We start from the raw sequence: 15141 nt of genomic DNA, 5'->3' as shown, positions 1-15141 counted from the left end.
ACTTTCAAGCAAAGAGCAAGTCGGAAAACAAATCCCGCTGAGCCTCTTCTAATAGCTGTGCCTGTTAGTGCGTATCGCCCTGGCGGGGGCTCTAACTTACTTTGCTCACCCTGACATGGCTAGCACAGCAGATGATCAGGATGCGAAGTGGCCCATCGAAACATCCCCAGGTTTTGTCACGAACGCAAATCTTAACCCTCAGTGAGCGTCTTTCATCTATCAATTTCTCCACCGTGAAAAAGGACTCTTACCTTGATATTCATCTAGGCCCCTCAGCTGACAGGATCTTTTAGCCTGAGTGTTCTCTGTTCCCCTTGACTCCTAACTCACTTTTTCCCCAGAGAGGGAGTCTGGTTGACCTCACTCACTGGCCAGCCTACTGGTAAAGACCTCCCCCTCAGGTGAGGCACAGCCCCAGCTGGTCAGCAGGAAGTAGGCAGTACAGGGTCACATCATGCTTGCCTGTGTGACTTGACCTGTGAAGAGAGGCAGGCTCCATTCTCTCGAAGGGGATATGGGAGGAGAGGGTGGGGGGCAGGGAACCAGACCAAAGTACATGGGGGACAAAGGCATTAATTTACTCAGGAGTATTTAGCCAGAAGAACTAGAGAAAGGTTCCTCTGGCTTCTCCAAGAGGGAGCTACTGCAGTGAGCAGCAAACATGACATTAGATCTAAGGGATGGTGTTTCTGAGGGACCCAGATTTAGTCTGCCCCCCTCCCCCTTGTTTATATCCATTTCAGGGTTTTCTATGAATCAACAAAGATAACAAACAAACAAACAATGAAGGTAAGAAATGGGAGAAGAGAAGCTTGCTGAGGTCTAAACATGGGAGCCTAGTCTGAAGCTGCTGCCTTCCTCCAGATTTGGCAAAGTAGTCTCTCTAGACTTTTACTCCCTACCTTATTCCTTAGATTGGAACTCAAATTTCTCTCGGTCTTGAGTCACAGAATTATAGATAGAAAAGTGCAAAATACACCACCTTGTGTTCAGATCTAGAAACTGAGACCCAGAGAAGCCCTGTGACATGCCTAACTGCTGGAACTTGCCTTGAAATTAAGTCTTTAGCCTGGCTACTCATGTATTCTGGTGCCAGGGGAACCTCTCCATAGCTGCCCAGAGAAGTCTCAGAGGTACAACAGCTGCATGGGTGCCAAGAGTGTTTGCAGACACCAGACGTGGGAGCCTGGAGAGTGCCTGAGCTTCAAGTGCTCACAGCTGATGTAGGTAGAAGCAGTGTCATCCCAGCCTGACGAGGACCACCTGGAGAAACCAGAGACCCGAAGCGCAAGACACCCCACCTTGCTCACGCAGCCTGAAGATTGATTCAGGGAAGTTACACCGCCCATAGTGTGACATGCAACTGTTATTTCTTGAAAGAGCACCCATCAAAATCACTAGTCATTAAAACGAATCAAGGTAAGGTTAAAAATTACAAAAGTGAAGACTTAATCTAACTACAGTTTACCTGAAGGAAGGGAAGACCAACTCTTGGCAAAACCCATCCCAAAGGTGAATAAAATAATCCAGACACTTAGCCACTGCCCTTCCCCTCTGTTTTCTCAGGAATAGGCAACACCTCTTTGATGGAAGAGACCTGGGTTCAGATCCTGAATCCTCTGCTTACTAGCCATGAAGACTTGGCCAGGCAATTGCACTTGTCTGAAGTTCTGCTCACTGTTCTACATGATCTGGGACTATTGTGAGAATTCAGAGATAATGTACATAAGGGGCCCAGCTCTGGATGGGCACAGAGTAGGTATTAATGAAATAGTCATGAATTTGGCTGTAACCATCATTATTTGACCACTGTGTGCCCATATCTAACCATGACGATCACCAACCTAGACAAGCTGTTTCAACAGGTGAGAAGCAGGCTTTGGCTGGACACAGCTGCCTGGACTTCACATCCCAGTAACAGCACAGAGCCAGCACTGGACACTGGTTGGCTTAAAGCATGGCTCTTCAACCTCAATTGACATTTTTGGACTGGATAATTCTTTGATTGAGAGACCTAACCAGCCTTGTAGGATGGTGAGCAGGATTTCCCAGCCTCTACTCGTTAAATGCCAGCAGTATCCTTCTCTAATTGTCATAACCAAAAGTGTTTCCAGGCATTGCCATATGTTCCCCCAGGGGCAAAATCACCGCTGGTTGTACTGCTGGTCTAGTGACATATCAGGAATGGGTTTCTCAGGTGGGGTCACAGAATCCATCCAAAGTTTCTGGTTACAAATCACCTGCCCAGGGTTACCTTTCTCTGGCAAAGCAATGAAAAACATTCACCTCATATATTTTACAAGCACTGCATTCCAAGGGAGGAGAATGAACTGGGGAAAGAATTTGGTGGGCATGTAGTCTGTGACTACCCACTGCTGCCTGATGAAATGGTAAGCTTTTCTGAAGCTCAAGCATAGACCAGATGTTGGCAGGAGCCCCTTGTTCCTGGTTAAACATTGTAACTGGTCAGCAGCATTCTTTCCAAGGATATTTATCACTCTCCAGTTAAACATACCAAGGCATTGCTCCAATCCCAGGGGCCTATGTCTGCAGAGGGCCCTTTAACAAGAAAATAAAGGAGTAAAAGAATGAATGCAGCCCCCCTTTTTTTTCTTTTTATTTTCTTTTTTTTACTTAACAATTTATTTTCTCACAATTCTAGAGGCTGAAAGGTCCAAGATCAACATTCTAGCAGATTTGATTTCTGGTGAGGACCCTCTTCCTGGATTGTCGACAGCCACCTTTCCACTATGTCTTCATGCTGAGGAAGGAGGGGGGAGCTGGAGGTCTCCAGTGAATTTTAGATGGGAGTATGGTTGATTAATGATGTTGCATTCGTTTCAGGTGTAAAGCAAAGTGATTCAGTTGTACATATACATGTATCTGTTCTTTTTTCAAATTCTTATCCCGTTTAGGTTGTTACATAAAATTGAGCAAAGTCCCCTGTGCTATACAGTAGGCTTTTGTTGGTTGTCCGTTTTAAATACAGCAGTGTGTACATGTCCATCCCAAACTCCCTAACTATCCCTCCCCCGACCCATCCCCTGGTAACCAGAAGTTCATAACCCCTCCTTTTTCATGTCACCTTCTGTTGACCTGTGTGACTCAGGTTTACTAATACATAGGCTCTATAAGGCAATGGCACCCCACTCCAGTACTCTTGTCTGGAAAACCTCATGGACCGAGGAGCCTGGTAGGCTGTAGTCCATGGGGTCGCTAAGTCAGACACGACTGAGCAACTTCACTTTCACTTTTCACTTTCATGCATTGGAGAAGGAAATGGCAACCCACTCCAGTGTTCTTGCCTGGAGAATCCCAGGGACGGGGGAGCCTGGTGGGCTGCAGTCCATGGGGTCGCACAGAGTCGGGCATGACTGAAGCAACTTAGCAGGCTCAATAAATAGTATTTTAAAAATTAGCAGGCTGTGATTGAGACATACCCCTGGCCAGGAATGGGTTCCCTTGGTCCCGCTGGTGATTCACTGTTGGAACCTCTGATGACCTCCAGGAGTACGCAGAGAGGGCCCTCTGAGTCTGCTGTGGCCCAAGTGTCTCAAAAATGTGCAGAAACTAGTTCTTTCCAGGTTCAAGGGGCTAAAGTGATTCCATTGGGAGTGGAGAATTAACCCCCATCAGCCACACAAAGAGCACCCCAAGATTTGATGGGCCCAGAGGGGAAGGTACGAGAAAGGAAGTAGGTGAGGTACAAACATACATTTAGTTTGCACCTTACAGTAAGTAAGACACTTTTTCAAATGTTACCTCCTTTACTTGTCACCACAGAGGGAGCTATCGTCAGCATCACTGACAATAAATTTGGAAAAGTTTGGCCAGCTGAGACTGGTCTTTGCCACACCTGGGCCTCCCAGCCCTGGCTGCAGAGTTAAATCACCTGAAAGAAAAATACAGATGCCCAGGCCCCAGCCTCCACCAATTCAGTCAAAACCCTCACAGTGGAGCTGGAAAAGTTCCCAGGTGATTATAGTGAACATGTGGGGTCTGGAACCACGGCTCTACCACAAGGAGTAAAGAAGGGAGGTGTGAACAAAAGGGCAACACAGTGGGTAGCTGCTGTCGTGTCCCGTTATCCACCCCCAGCGCCGTATAGTGCAAGGGACACTCCTCCCCCACACCCCCCACACCGGTACGTGGCACTAGGAGAGGCCAGGCAATTTTAAGGCATGCCAAATCCACAAATCCTGCATGCCGTGTGATATATCCCAGTAGGAACTGCTTTTGCATAATGGACTTTTCCGAACAGTCGGCACTGCTGTCTCAATTTACTCCTATAGAGCACTGGTTCTCAGGCAGGGGACATTGGACAATGTCTGGAAATAAGACTGCTTCTCACTACTTGGGCAGAGTAAGGAGGTACTACTGGGGATGCTGCTAAACACCTTACAATGCACAGAACAGCCTCCTGCCACAAAGAATTATCCAGCCCTGAACAACAGCAGCAGTAAAGTTGTAACACTGCTGTAAAGAAATAGCAGTCACCACTAGGGTAGACACAAAGCCTTGAAGACTATCCTCCTTCAGGTCAGAAGCCTGTCTCTGACCAGGCACGCTTCAAAGAATCACAGAATCTTACAGCAGGAAGAGACTTCAGAGACAATGAGCCCAACTGAGACTCAGCTGGGTTTTTAGAAAAATCCTAGAACAAAGATATACAGTGTTTACCAAAGCACATTATAATGCATTGCTGGTTTGACTTTCCACCCAGATAGTACATGTGTTGCAAATTAACTAAAAATGGTATTCCTTAATAAGAATTCTTATTCGTTGATTTAACAAATATTTGTTGGGTGCCCAGTGTGTTCAGGGCATGGTGCCAAACTTCCCTGCCAACACTGTTACCCACCCTGGGATAGCCCTCTTAATGTTCAAGCCCGATATAAGATCTGGGTGGGATATACAGACTCAGAACCCAGCAAAATCACCCCCAGCTGGATTTACGGTGATTTTATTGTTTTCTGGTTCATTGGGTAACTTGGCAACCTGGAATCAGGTGTGCAAAGAACTGAAGGAGACCCATTCAAGAATCAACTCTCCCAGGGGCTGCATGGGGCAGCGGGGAGCGGGGAATGTGAGGCTCAGCACAGCCTGAGGCCCAAGGACAGATGCCTAGCATTCCTCCCACTGCCCAAAGACGCCCTCTGTCCCCAACCCAGGCTACTCCAGCTCCCTCTCACATCAGGCAAGTGAGGAGCTGCAGACTCTGGCCACCCAACACCCAGCCACGGAGCCCAGGGCTCTCCTCCTCCCATACTCCGCCTCCTCGCTGCTACACGGTTATTGACAAGAATAAGCGCTCCTCGGTAACTTGCAATGGAAATGAAAACTGCTCAGGGGGAAGGAATTGGGAACGTTTTGTCCTTCAGAGTCGCAAAAGATTTAAATCATTCTCCCTATCGGAGGTCTCATTTACCCTGAGTGGAAACAACAGCAAAATAAAAACCTGTTGAATGGATTGTGCAATAAAGGGAAATGAATGCTGCAGAGGCAAACTGGTAGGGGCAAAGAGGAAGACACGAAGCCGCCATGAGGAAGCCTGTGAGTGTGGGGTGCTGGACTCAGGGTGATGCTGGAGGCGGCGGCCAGGGGCCACTCTCCTGCTGGCTCCCTGAGAGTCCCTGTGCCTGTGACCATGGCTCTCCATGCCAGCGGTCACAGTTCCCAGCCACTCTGCCCACCCCACAAAACTCTGGGCTCAGCTATGCTGCTGAAACCTGGCCAGAAACAACTGTCCCTGATGTGAAGCAAGGGCTGGCCAGAGTCATCTGCATGGCGGGCCTGTGATCTCAGCAGACACCCCCAGTATTTCACCTGACTCTCTGCTCCTTCTTCAGAACTCTATCTGGAAGTTATTTCCTCAGAGATGTTTCCTCTAATCCCATAGCTTCATCCTTGCACTCACAAATATTTACTGAATGAATAATATATTGAGCAGCCCCAAAGGTTAGGTGCCCTATGGGGCTTTCCCAGGTGGTGCTAGTGGTAAAGAACCTGCCTGCCAATGCAGGAGACGTAAGAGACACGTGTTCAATCCCTGAGTCAGGAAGATCCCCTGGAGGAGGGCATGGCAACTCATTCCAGTATTATTGCCTGGAGAATCCCACAGACAGAGGAGCCTGGCGGGTTATGGTCCATAGGGTTGCAAAGAGTCAGACATCACTGAAGCAACTTCGTAGCAGCAGCAGCAAGGGCGTGTGACCTCCCACAGCAAACCTCTTCTCCTTTTTAACAATAATGATGGTAATTAACCACTTATATAATTATTTCATGGGGTCCATGAAATAATTCCCACCCCCAACTCTCCAGCCCTTCCAGAATGTAGAGCTACAGGAGAACAGGAGCCAAATCTGTCTGGTTGACTCTGCTCCATCCCACTGTTGGTGCCTCCCGGGTACTGGGACATAGTGAGTGAACAAGTGAACATATGCGTGAGCAAACAATCAAAGATATTCTATTTCTCAATCTAAGTCCTCAAAAATCCAGTACTTATTTTTTCCTTACAGCATATGTCAAACTGGACGAGCCTCATTTCAAGAGCTTGCAGCCACACATGGTTACCATACAGAAGAGCACAAGACTGGGCTCCACCAGGGTCTTACCAGCGTTCTGGTTTGCTGGTAAAGTAGGAGAAAAAGCTAGCTCTGCTACAGCAGAAGACAGGGCTTTCCAGATGGCTCAGTGATAAAGAATCTGCCTGCCAAAGCAGGAGACATGGGTTCAATCCCTGGGTCAGAAATATTCCCTGAAGAAGGAAATGCAACCCACTCCAGAATTCTTGCCTGAAAAATCCCATGGACGGAGGACCCTGGTGGGCTATAGTCCATGGGGTCTCAAAAGAATCGGACACAACATAATAACCAACCAACCACAGTGGAAGACAACACAGCCCTTACACTTCTGCTCGTTAGACAGCCAGGTCGAAACCTGACTCTGCCACTCACTACTTGCCCAACCTGGGTAAGTTATGTGACCTCCCTGTACTTCAGTTCCCTCTTCTATAAAGCGGAGGTATTTAAATAACAGTATCTGCATTGAGAGAGAGATAGCAAAAACGACGAGCTAAGACCCATTAACCCTTAGAACAATGCCTGACACATAAGCTTACGGTAGTATCAGCCATTGAATATCTTATTACATGTTTCTATCACATATAGATATTCACACTCCACTTCCTGCCACAAGAGACGGGAGGCAGCCTGAGTTACCCCACATCCCATGGTTACAACAAAAGAAAAACCAGTATCCATGTTAGAATTGCATTCTGAACACATCAGTTACCAGCAAAGCCCACTGGGGGCCCCAAGAAAAGAAAGCCGGAGTCTAGGTGATAAGGTCTAACCTTTTCCTTTGTGTGTCATGTAGGTCTCTTTGCTCTTAGGGTGCCAAGTCCAGAGGCCTCGCACTTGGCCCTTCAGCCTGGAGTTCCCGTTTATAACAGGACTGTGCCAACATCTCAGCTCCAGGGCTGTGTGCAGAAAAGCTGGCCGGGACATTCAGTTCAAGATGGCAGTGGAGAGCCGTGTGCAGAGGCAATGCTCTCGGCCCCGCAATCTAGAGCCCGAGCAGCACAGCTGCGCCTGATACCACACTCCCTCCACCCACTCTGTGCTGGCGAGATCCCTATAAAGCAGCCCCCACTACAGTCTCTCTGGGAGAGCGTGAGCTTTAGAGGCCACGCTCACACCTCTTCATTCTTTGATCAAAGACTAAAACCTTGAGCAGAAGAACTCAGTCTTGTTCTGTTGGCTTGAGCAACACTGAGCAGAAGGACCTTTGTTAGGGACCCACTTGGGTCAGTAACATATTCCTTCATGTATCATAGCAAATGAGACTGATTGTGGATGCACAAATTGTACAGGCTAGTAAAAAATTTAAATCTGCATAGAAAATTTAGACTCTGCCATGACACACATTATCATTGGTGAGAACAGGAAGTGCTCATTTAAAGAAAAACCTTGAGCAACTTTCTACAGGTTGTTTTAATGTAGTTCTCACATCTGCTAAATTTAAATTAAAAAAATTAAATCTCATCCTACAAGACAGACAGGTTGTGTCCTTTGCAAGCCACCAAAGAAAGCAAATGATCTTTACATTTGATTTCCTCTCTGGGGCAAAGAGTTGGTTTTAGAAAGCTGAGCATTCAGCAGGTTCCAGATGCAAGGCAGATGCTGGAACCCTGGCTGCTGTCATTATGGCTTTGGAGCAGGGGGTGCCACATTTGGAACGAGGTAATAGCACCTACCTTGGAGAAACATTGTGAAATTCAATTGAAATAATATGAATGGCAATGCTTGACCCAAAGTAGGTATTCAATCAGTGTCCTTAGGGAAACACAATCTAATGTCTGGATCTCATTAATGATGCCACAATCTCATTAAAAACACTTCTATAATGAACTAAAAATGTGTTCTAATTCTGCCCTTTTTGACTATGCAGAATGATTCTAATTTCTTCTCCAAAAAGCATTCAAATATATGAGAGTGACCTTTCATGCCCTCCCCACCAAACTTCTCTTTTCCACCTAAACACCGTCAGTTTCCTCCAATAAGACAAGAATTTGTTGTCTTCAAAGTAACTAGAAGCATCTGGGCTCTGGTGGGTCCCAAGATACACCTCAACACATCTCAGCACCGATAATATGCCAGTAGTCCTGGAGGATCCCAAACTCGGTCCTGTGGGATCAAGTTAACCTCATGGTTAACCTAATGCTTTCTTCTTCATATAAAATTCAAGGAACTTTCTCCATATGCTCTCCCCACCCCCAACACTGACTGCAGACACTGCTTTGTTTAAAAGAGCCTGTTTCAGGACTAATATGCTCTTCACAGTTGAAATCCAGCCCTGAACCTTTGAAGTGACATTTATTGTGGTCTTGGGAAAGGCTCAGCAGAGGTGAGAAGTGACAGCTGAGGGTGATAAATCAAATGCAGCTCAGTTTTCATTTAAGGGCAAACTATCATCCAGTCAGCCTGGCTGAGTCACCAGCCAGCTTGGGCAGCTTGAGATTTCTTATGTAAATGGTAAACGGATCACTGAATGGTGACAATTTCTTCAGCTGCTAGGATGAGCCGTCGGCTTCTGTTCTCTGCTCAAACTTGACATCTTAAGCTGCTGGTTAGAGGAGAGTCGTGTTAACAAAAACATTTCAGGACTGATCATAATCATAAAGCCTCTATTAGAAATGATTCTGTTTGAACAGCATGTTCACAACACACCTTATCTCCTCTGCTTCCCAAAGCACTGGATGGGACGTTGTAATACTCTAGCACTGACTGTCCAGTATGGTAGCCACTAGCCACATGGGGCCACTGAGCACTTGAATCTGGCTTGTCTGAGATTTTAAGTATAAAATATTACAGGATTTCAATGATTTCATACAAAAAAATTATAGAATACCTTATATAACCTTATATATTGATTTTACATTGAACTGATATTCTGGATATATTGAATTAAGCTAAGCAATTATTAAAATTAATTTCACCTTTTCTTAACACTTTTTTTCAATGTGATTACTAGAAAATTTTAAGTTGCATATATTATTCATAATGTGGCTTCTATTACATTTCAGTTGAACAACGCTAGTTTGGAAGCTAGATGGGAGCTGGAAAATCCCTCATTTCTCTGATTCTTCCTCTGGGTTCAGACTTAGGGAAAAAGGGACCTACTTCAGAACCTATCACTCACTTTACTGTCTATTTATTAGTTAGACTAGAGGAGTGGTCCTCAAACTTCAGTGAACATAAATGCTACAAACTGAACTATGAAGCCCCAAGAGTTATATGTTGAAGCTCTAACTCTCCCCCTCCCACCACATGACTGTATTGGAGATAAGGTCGTTAAAGAGGTGATTAGGGTTAAATTAGGTCACAGGGGTAGAGCTCTGATCCAATAACACTGATACTCCTGGGTATATATTATAGCTGGAAAAACCAAAAACACTGATTTGAAAAGATACACTCCAATATTCATAGCAGCATTATTTACAATAGCCTAGATATGGAAGCAACCTAAACATTCAACAAAGATGAATGGATAAAGAAGAATATATTTGTGTGTGTGTATATGTATATATAAATGTGTGTGTGTACATATAAACGTACATACACAATAAAATACTATGCAGCCATAAAAAAGAATAAAATTTTGCCACTTGCAGCAACACAGACGGACTTGGAGGGAATAACGCTAAGTAAAGTAAGTCAGAAAGATAAAGACAAATACTGTATGATATCGCTTATATGTGGATTCTTAAAAAAAATACAACAAACTAGTGAATATAACAAAACAGAAGCAGATTTGCAGATATAGAGAACAAACTAGTGGTTACCAGTAGAGGGGAGGGACAGCAGAGGGCTGGGGAAGCAGGAGGTCCCAACTATTATGTATAAAATAAGCCACAGAGATATATTGTACAGTAGGGGGGAACATAGTCAATATTGTAGAATAACTATAAATGGGGTATAACCTTTAAAAACTGACCTGTAACTTACACAATATCATAATCAACTATACTTCAGTAACACAAAACAGAAAAGGAGGAAACGCCAACGCTGTGCTCCACCATGTGAGGACGCAGAGAGAATGTGGCCTTCCACAAGCCAGGAAGAGAGTCTTCACCAGAAACTAAACCCTGATGGAAACTTAATCTTAGATTTTCCAGGCTCCAGAATTGTGAGAAAATACATTTTTTGTTATCTAAGCCACCAAGTCTGTAGTATTTTGTTATGGCAGCTTGACCAGACTAAGGCAATAAGCATCACCTGGGGAGCTCATTAGACATACAGGTTGTTGGGACCTGTTCCCGACTCTATTAATCTGAGATAGACCTGGAAATCTGCCTCTTTTTAACAAGCACTCTAAGCATTCTATCTATATTTTGATGTGCCCTAGTCCAAAAGAAACATTGTTATCTAGACTCCTGTTGGTGCTGTTACAGTCAGACTTGGCGGCCATGAACTGAATTCCTAGTTCTACCACTCCAGTATGCATGCTAAGTCACTTCAGTTGTGTCCAACTCTTTGCAACCCGCCAGGTGCCTCTGTCCATGGGATTTTCCAGGCAAGAATACTGGAGTGAGTTGCCATGCCCTACTCCAGGGGATCTTCCTGCCTCAGGGATCAAACCCAGGTCTCTTCTGTCTCCTGCATTAGCAGGTGGATTCTTTACCACTGGCGCCACCTGGGAAGCCCTACCACCCCAGCAGTGGCAAACCAAATTAGCTTGATTATGAGCACCCCCTTTTGGTAAAACATTTTGAGCATGCAACCGGCTGAGCACTATACTTAATAGATTACATATGCCCAATGGGGCTTCCCTGGTGGCTCAGTGGCAAAGAATCTGCCTGCCAATGCAGAAAACAGGGGTTAAATTCCTGGGTGGGGAAGATCCCCTAGAGAAAGAAATGGCAACTCACTCCAGTATTATTTCCTGGGAAAAAAAGACAGAGGAGACTGACTAGCTATAGTCCATGGGGTTGCAAGAGTCAGACAGAACTTAGCGACTAAATAATGAATCATTTACTGAAATATTAACAAAGTTAATTTTTGCATAAAAACACAGGTACAAAGTGAAGCTGTTTTCTTTTGAGATCCCAATGGATCATCTTTAGCCTGTGGAGGCCTCTCACTGAACAAGTTATAACACTTTATATATTATATGAAGTTCTTGCTTTTGCCCAAGCTATTCCCATTCTGCCTTCTCTGCACTTAGAAAATGCCTATTTATTCCTCAGGCTTCAACTCATAAATCTCTTCTGAGCTGCTTTTTCTCCCCTCCCCCTCCCACAGACAGCATTTCAGGCCCTCTTTGCAGCACCTCTATGGACTTACCACACCAAACTGCAAATATTTGTTTAACCTGTCAGCTCCTTGAGGGCATGGACTGTACTTTATTTATCTGTTTCGCCTGTGCCTTGCACACAGCTCCTGGCACAAGGTATGCATTTTTTTTAATGTTTGTAAAATGAGCAAACCAATGAATGAAATGCAATTAATCAATATTTTCAGCAAGTCATTGCCCTTCTCTGCAGAAGTAGAATCATCAGAGTGTGTGTGAGAAATAACCCACATAAAGGCGTGCAGCATGAAGCTATCTGAAGCCATGCTGGGCTTTAACTTTGGGTTTACAAAAGCACGTATAATTCACGCCAAGCTGAGGATGAAAGCAAAGTGAGCAGTCTAAGCCACACGCAACTTAAAGAGCAGAGAAGGTTTTGGGTGTTTATTTTTGTTTTTGTTTTTTTTTTTTTTACTGCTATTTTTAATTATTTATTTGTATTAAAGTCAGGATGCTCCTGGCAAAGGATTAATGGATGGTTTGTGAGAGATCTCAGTGCATCTTTGTGAGGCAGGACAAAGATGGATGGGAAACAAGAGGGCTTTTAGAGGCAATATAATCTGTGAGCTACATCCAGGTCTGTATCACACAAAACGAAGGAGTCACTTGGTCCAAGCTCCAGAAATGTTACAGTTCAAAGTATCATCTTTAGGAATTTTAAACCTGGCTTGGCTGTGTAATGACAAGTGTCCTTCCTCTGTAAAGTCTAAACCTCACTAGTTAGAAGTTGGTCTCCCCATTCCTTCTCGTGCATTCTATTGTCTCTGTCTCAAGCTTCCCCATCAGGGGTCATCATGGGTGGCAGCAGGAACCTGGCTGGAAGAATTCTCTTGGGTGTGCTTTCTCATGTGCTGGGACCCACAGGAGAAAAGAAATGCTTTGTTACTTCCCTGTTTACATAAAAGCTTTTCCTTTCAGCAGATACTCGAAAGAAACCAAATTGTACATAATCCATTTATCTTCTCAGACCCACTTAAAAAGATTGACCCTATGATATACTAGAAAGTAAAATATACATCTGTTTATGAATCAAAAGTGATTTATGAATCACTTTTTGAGGTGATTAGCAAGCAACATTAGCAAGTAGAAAGGTTTCTATGTTGCTCCCCTAAGAGTAGGGTTGCCAGATTTAGCAAATAAAAATATAGGACACCTGGTTAAATTTGAATTTCAGATAGACAATGAATAATTTTTTGGTATAAGCATGTCCCAAATATTGCATGTGACCTGCATTTTATCTGGAAACCTTACCTGAAGGGGAAAAATTTCTATAAAACCCTCATGGGGAAAATCTCTCTCTCTTGTCTCTTTGGAAATGTTGATCACTAGCTGAGAGGTATATGTTAATAAAAACATACATCTGAAAAAAAAAATATGTCTGAGACCTCAGATAGCTGAGTTCTCTTTCAGTTCACACTCTCATTGACTCATCAGTGTTTCATCCCAAATACGAGTATGACTCTCCTGGTAGCATGTTTTCTTTGTAGCATAGCAGATTTCTGAAGATCAAATCCGTTACCTGACAGGAGGACCTGATGCAGGTAATTTCATGTAGCAGTGGCAGATACAAGACACTCAGGAGGGATTTCTGTACTAGCTGAGCCTTTCAAAATGTGGTTGTTACCGCCTCTACCTATGTTTAAAGGCTGTTCTGCATCTGACTTGTTGTTGCTCATTTATTAATATCATATCTTGTGCATGCTTCCAAAATGGAAGTATTTGCATTAAAGAAGAATAAAAATCACCAAAAATAAATATCATGTGAGCTTCCTGAAAGCTGAGGCAGAAAATGAAATGCAGCACGTTACATACCTCTCGCTGCTGGGGACACAGCACTGCTGCCTTCTCAGAAGAACTGAAGTTCTTCCTGGCGTTAAATTCCAACACACACATGCAAAAATGTGCTCGTCCAGCTGCCCATTCAGAACTGTCTTTCCAGAACTTTCAGAACAAGGTCATTTGTTAAGAATTCTGCAACAGAAACAAGACTCTGCCCACAAAGTCAAAGTCCTTTCATTGGGAGATGCCTCTTCGGGAAGCAGGCAGGGTACTAGCATAGTGTCAACCCCAAACAAGCGGAAGTTAAAGAAAAAAAGCTGGCGGCGCTTGGTCACAAATGCGAAAGTCGGCTTAATTTAGTTCATAATGAGAAACACTATAGAGCCTAAATAAAGGCTCTCCACAAAATGTTCTTCATTCTTTTCATTCATCAGTGTAAACAGGTGGCTTGGTTTCTTCTGTAATTCTTCTGAAGCTAGTGAGACAAGATGATAAAGTTCCAAGACGATGCTAAATTACTAGGGCCCCTTATTAGAAAGCAGCATTTTTCTTTTCAGGGTTGCTGCTGCTGCTGCTAAGTCGTTTCAGTCGTGTCCGACTCTGTGCGACCCCATGGACTGCAGCCCACCAGGCGTCCCCGTCCCTGGGATTCTCCAGGCAAGAACATTGGAGTGGGTTGCCATTTCCTTCTCCAATGCAGGAAAGTGAAAAGTGAAAGTGAAGTTGCTCAGTTGTGTCCGACTCCTAGCGACCCCACGGACTGCAGCCTACCAGGCTCCTCGTCCATGGGATTTGCCAGGCAAGAGTACTGGAGTGGGGTGCCATTGCCTTCTCCATTTCAGGGTTATGTACCACCATTTTTTTTTATTCATTACTGATGTAACATCAAGCTGTGAACTTTTACAAGGCTGAAAATAATTCATGCAACCAATCTTCTTTAACAAACTAATCATCTCGCTCCTTCAGAAAGTACAAGATATGGAACACTGGTGATGATTATGAAAAATAACAGTATTTATAAGAACCCACTGGGCTCCACACTATAGCTAAGGAAACTTTAACTGTGTTTAATGATCTTAACACTTATATTCTCACTGAAATAGGGCCTGCCACATCATTTTAGGACAGAAGTTCTCAAACATTTTGTTCTCAGACCCATTTACACTCTTACTAAAATTATTAAGTACCCCCAGAGAGCTATTGTTTACATGTATTATAAGGATAAATATAGCCAGGCTGGATGAAGCCTGTTGATGAAAGTGAAAGAGGAGACTGAAAAAGTTGGCTTAAAACCCAACATTCAAAAAATGAAGATCATGGCATCTGCTCCCATCACTTCATGGCAAATAGATGGGGAAACAATGGGAAACAGTAAGAGACTCTATTTTGGGGGGCTCCAAAATCACTGCAGACAGTGACTGCAACCATGAAATTAAAAGACGCTTGCACCTTGGAAGAAAAGCTATGATCAACCTAGACAGCATATTAAAATGCAGAGACATTACTTTG

At 44.2% G+C, this 15141-nt stretch overlaps 1 long non-coding RNA gene across 1 annotated transcript in view; it reads left to right on the top strand.

The window, feature by feature from the left end:
* Positions 1-2780, top strand: part of LOC139185160 (uncharacterized) — a 38729-nt gene extending 35949 nt beyond the window's left edge. Inside the window, exon 3 of the long non-coding RNA XR_011568688.1 lies at positions 2663-2780. This is a non-coding gene — a long non-coding RNA (uncharacterized lncRNA). The remainder of the gene's footprint in view (positions 1-2662) is intronic.
* The last annotated feature ends 12361 nt before the right edge of the window (positions 2781-15141 follow it).

This window comes from Bos indicus, chromosome 10 (genome assembly GCF_029378745.1).
Source record: "Bos indicus isolate NIAB-ARS_2022 breed Sahiwal x Tharparkar chromosome 10, NIAB-ARS_B.indTharparkar_mat_pri_1.0, whole genome shotgun sequence".
In the NCBI taxonomy this organism is placed as follows: Eukaryota; Metazoa; Chordata; class Mammalia; order Artiodactyla; family Bovidae; genus Bos; species Bos indicus.
This window is presented reverse-complemented; position numbering and strand designations above follow the sequence as displayed.